We start from the raw sequence: 6,000 nt of genomic DNA on the forward strand, positions 1-6,000 counted from the left end.
GAGAATGAAAATGAACACAAGTTATTTTAATAAAGACTAGGATTTGATGCTTCCTGCAGATTAATGTTTTCTTCTTTTCCACTACCCTGTGGGAAAGATATCAAAAACACAGAAGTAGAGAATGTTTTGTTCATTCATAAACTGATAGATTGAAAAAATTTTGTTTGTATTAATGTATCATTTTACTTCTTTCAATTTATTTTTATTTAGAACTTTCTGCTTTCCAAAGCAGGCTGGGAACTATGTGCACATGACCCCTGGTTCAAAAAGTTTACTTTTTCAATGAAATTTTTGATTTTCAAGTGAAAGAAATGAATTATGAATATTTTGGTGTTCTAAAATGTAATCAAAACTTTAAACTTATTACATTTATATATTAAATTAGGAAAACATTTGAGGAATATACAAACCTTGAAATAATGATCATTATTATACAATAATTTAAAAATAATTATTATTGCTGAAAAATAACTGATTATAATTTATATCCATTTTACAAAGATAAAAGTAATAACACATGCTGAGTAACTTGAAAAAACATAAAGGTGTCTATAAGGAAATTAAAAAGCATCCATAGTTCTAAAACTTAAAGTTATGATATAGATTTTACCTTAATTAAAATGATATATATGTATTGCTATGCATTAACCACATGTTTTAACAAAAATCATGTTGTATTATAACATAAATGTTGCTATTTTAATTTGACATTATAAAATTAATCCATTTCAAAACAGAATTACTGTAGCTGATTAAAAATTCATGTTAGATGTGTATAATTTATGTACACAGCTTGATCTTATGAATGTAGATCCTTTCAAAACAAATGCTATAATAAATGAATGTGGGTATAAAATCTCCATGACTTTTCTTACCTGACTTTTTTTCAAAATAAATTTTTGTTGTATGTTAGGGTCCTCATTTATTTATAACAATAGTTATGTGCCAAGTTGATGAAATACTGTTGTCTAATTGTATTTAACAATGCTACCTCAGTAAGTACACCGTATTTTAAAACTTTATATTACTGGTTTTAAGGCATTGTATGGTAGTACTTGAAGTATTTTTCTTCATTTTTTTTTACAGAACTTGTTGATGGTATTGAGTGATCTCATTAACAAGAATAAAATCTGGATTCGTTTAATGTTTCACATGTGATTGAGAAGAATAAATATTGTCTACAACTGGTGTGTAGGCTCAGTATATATTCACAAGAAATGCCCGATTTATTAGGCTTACTGATTTTTGTATTCCTTTCTAAACTGACATATAAGTTGTAGATGTTTTTCAGGTACAACACAATGTTTTGAAATATAAAATTATATTTATATATAAATATATATATGTATACACACATTATGGAAAAGTTAAATCAAACTAATCAGCATATATGTTAACTCAGTTGTCATTGAAACTGAGTTAACTTGAAATCTCCCTTACTGTCCAAGAATAAACTACATTTCTTTCTTTCTTCATATATATATATAAAATTGCATTTTAGGTTTTGGGGCACATGTGAAAAACATTCAGAGTTGTTGCATAGGTACATACATGGCAATGTGGTTTGCTGCCTTTCTCCCCATCACCTATATCTGGCATTTCTCCCCATGTTATCCCTCCCCAACTCCCCATCCCTCGCTGTCCCTCCCCTAGTTCCTCCCGACAGACCTCAGTGTGTGATGTTCCCCTCGCTGGGTCCATGTGTTCTCTTTGTTCAACACCTGCCTATGACTGAGAACATACGGTGTTTGATTTTCTGTTCTTGTGTCAGAATAAACTACATTTCTACTACCTATAGATATGATGCTGTACAAGAAATTTCTTGAACTAATTCTTTTTATATAACTACATTTTCATTTTATCTTATGTTTTAAATTTTTTTAGAGAGGAGGTCTCTCCATGTTACAAAGGCTGGTTGGCCTTGAACTCCTTGTCACAGCAATTCCTTCCCCTCCAAATCCCAAATAGCTGGAACTAATTTTGTAACCTTTGACCAGTGTATTTCCAACTCACTCTCTCACCATGAACTCAGCCTCCCCGCTAGCTGGGATTACAGGCTTGTACCACCATGACCCTCTATTTTTTGTTTTTTGCTTTTGTTTTTTGGTATTTTTATTAGAGATAGGTTTCACCATGTTGGACAGGCTGGTCTCCAACTCCTAGCTTGAAGCGATCTTCCCACCTTGGCCTCCCAAAATGCTGGCATCATAGACATGAGCCACCATGCCCAGCCTGTCTTACATTTTCTTTATCCAGTCATCCACTGATGGACATTTGATTCCATATCTTTGCTATTGTGAATAGTGCTGAGATAATCATAAAAATGCAGATATGTTTTTATATAATAATTTATTTCCCTTATTACTGTGTATAATTACAGAGTAGTGGAATTGCATCAAATGGTGGTTCTAATTTTATTTATTTGAAAAATCTCCGTACTGTTTTCCATAAAGGTTTACTAATTTACATTCCCACCAACAGTATATAAGTTTTCTCCATGACAAAATCTGTTGTTTATACATATTTTAACCATAGGCATTCTGACTGGTATAAGATGATATCTCATTGTGGTTTTAATTTGCATTTCTCAGATGATAAGCAGTGCTCAGTATTTTTTCATATGTTTTTTTGGCCACTTGTACATTTTCTTTTGAAAAGCATCTGTTTGTGTCCTTTGCACTTTTGAATGGGGTTATTTGTGTTCCTGTTGAGGTGCTTGAGTTCCTTGTAGATGATGGATATTATTCCTTTGTTGGATGCATACCTTGCAAATATTTTCTGTCATTCTGTAGGCTGTCTGCTTACTCTGTTGATTGTTTCTTTTGCTTTGCAGAAGCTTTTTAGTTTAATTATGTCTTATTCGTCTATTTTTATTTTTGTTGCATTTGCTTTCAACAACTTACTCCTAAATTTGGATGCTTCTTATTTATTTCTTTTCTCTGATTGCTCAGAAAGACCTTCCAACATTATGTTGAATGGAAGTGGTGAACATGAGCATCTTTGGCTTGTTCCGGTTGCTAGGGGAAATTATTCCAACTTTTCCCCATTCAGTATGATGTGGACTGTTGTTTTGATGCATATGGCTTTACTATTTTTGAAGTAAATTCCCTCAGTGCCTAATTTGTTAAGAGTTTTTATCATGAAGAGATGATGAATTTTGTCAAAAGCTTTTTTGACATATGTTAAAATGATCATATTTTTTTAATTGTGTTATGCCCATATCCTAGGCCTCAGGAGCATATGGGCATGCATTTGATGAATCACCTTTGCATTTGTTGAACTACCTTTGCACCACTGTAATAAGACCCACATGATCGTGGTGTATTATCTTTTTAATGTCCTGTTGAATTTGGTTTGCTAGTATTTCACTGCAGATTTTTGTGTCTGAGCTCATCAGGAATATTGGCCTGTCATTTTCTTTTTTCTTGCATCCTTACCAGGCTTTGGTAACAGGGTGAAACAGGCATCATAGAACGAGTTAAGGAGGATTGCCTCCTCTTCAATTTTTTGAAACAGTGCCAGTAGGGTTATTACAAAATCTTCTTTATATGTCTGGTAGAATTTGATTGTGAATGTCTGATTGTAGGCATATTTTGTTAGAAGATTCAATTGCACCACTTGTTATTGGTCTGATCAGTATTTCTAATATTTCTTGATTGAATCTTAGGAGGTTGTATGTTAACCAGGATTTATCCATTTTTTCTAGATTTGCTAGTTTGTACCTGCAGAGATATTCATTATAGTCGTTAATAATCTTTCATATTTCTGTGGCATCATTTATCATGTCACTTTTATTAATTTTTGACTGGGTGTGTTCAAAGTTTCTCTTTTCCTTGGTTCATCTTGCTATCATCACTTAGGTTATTTAGATACTTGATGTTACTAATCTCTGTCTGCTTCAATGTGATTTTTAAAAATTTGCTGTCTTCTATTGGAGGATCAGTTTTATGGTTTTCCACATAATGTTACACACTACATTCAAAAGGCCAAGAAGCAATATAGATGCTTCTTGAATAACAATGCATTATGTCTCTAAAAACCGTCATAAATAGAAAATATTGTATATTGAAAATATGTAGAAAATTTCTAACCTACTGAACATCATAGTTTAGCCTAGCTTATGTTAAATATGCTGATAACACTTATATTAGCTTACAGTTGAATGAAATTATCTTAAGCAAAGGCTACTTTATAACAAAGTGTTGAATGGCTCACATAATTTGTTTAATGCAGTACATTGGACAATACAAATTGTTTTCATAATATCATGGTTGACTGGAAGCTGCAGCTCACTGCCGCTACTCTGCATCATGAAGGAGTACCTTATCACAGATTAATAGCCCAGAAAAATATTGAAATTCACCGTTTCAAATAAGGTTTTCACTGAGTATATATTGTTTTCACACCATGGTAAAATAATCTTAATTTGAACCATTGTAAGTCAGAGACTGTTTGTGTAATAATTACTTCTGATCATATACTCAGAGACCAGGGAATGACCAAGAGATGGATCATGAGAGAACAGACCTACTGAAAACCAGACTTCAGTCAGGACTTTGTTTATTACCTGCTCTCATCTACCCCACATTTTAACAAAGGCAGGCTGCTTGTGGGATGCGTAATGATACTTTCGGTGTCCAGTTATCAATAGTATCAAAATGCCCAGATATTCTCTTATTTCCAAGAGTTGTCACCCAAATCAATGGCCAGAAATCTATTTCCAAAGAACGGGAACAATCATTAGATTATACAAATACTCCTTGACTTACAATGGGATTACATTCTAACAAACTCATCATAAATTGAAAATATTATTAAGGTTAAATTCAGAAAATCAAACACCACATGTTCTCACTCATAGGTGGGTATTGAAAAATGAGAACATGTGGACACAGAGAGGGGAGCATCACACACTGGGGGCAGGGGTTGAGGAGGGATAGTGAGAGGGAAGGTTGGGAGGGATAACGTGGAGAAAAATGTCAGGTATAGGTGACGGGGGGATGGAGGCACCAAACCACCTTGCCATGAATGTACCTATGCAACGATCTTGCATGATCTGCACATGTACCCCAGAATCTAAAGTACAATAAAAAATATATATTTTGTTAGAAAACGTTTCAAACATACAGAAAAGTATAAAGAATAATATAGTGAATATCCAAATACCTTCCACTAAGTTTTAAGAACTCTTAATATTTTGCCATATTTGAATTAGATATGTATTTTTAAGGAAATAAAACATTAAACACACACACACACACACACATTCCAGTATGATTACAACATGAACAAACTGCAAGAAATACATAGTATGTCCTTGAAGAAGCCAGAGGGTTGAAAATTAAGGGAGCTTAATCAAGAAGATAAGATCATAAGACATAAGAATATAGAGAATAAGCAAGAATTTATTGACTTGGGAAAATTACTGTAGACACTGTATTGAATACCCTGTTCAGAATTCCTGGAGATGGGTCAGACTCACTGTGACAGTGAAATCTGGGACAATGAAACGTGGGATGGAGATATCTGAATGGATGACCTTGAAGATGTATTTTGCAAACTATCTCACTCTTTTATTTATAACACGAGAGCTAACGCTATACTTATGCAGGAAGATAACAAATAAGTTTCTCCCATACAAGACTATGGTTACTGCCCTCTCTCATCTGATAGGTTTATTGGGGTGGGGGAATGTTAAATGTAAAGGATAAGGAGGGAGGAAAAGATGAAGAGAATCTTTAGACCATGATGCAGTCTGACAACCAAGAAAAAGGAGAGAGAAGGAAAGATTGCCTAAGAAAAGTGTTAGCCCTCAGTGCAGCTCTGAGAAAGTCTTAGCCAGGCCAGTTCAGCCTTCATGCAAAGGCTGACCATTAAAGGAGTTCCATTTCTGGCCAGAATGACCTAGCTCTCATCCTCTTGCTGTGTCTGGTCATTGTCTGGGAGCAGCCAAAGGAAGCATGAACTTTGTATGAAGGTGCAGGTGCATCTAAAGGTGTA

The sequence above is a fragment of the Cebus imitator genome, unplaced genomic scaffold (genome assembly GCF_001604975.1).
Source record: "Cebus imitator isolate Cc_AM_T3 unplaced genomic scaffold, Cebus_imitator-1.0 Scaffold370, whole genome shotgun sequence".
Classification (NCBI taxonomy): domain Eukaryota; kingdom Metazoa; phylum Chordata; class Mammalia; order Primates; family Cebidae; genus Cebus; species Cebus imitator.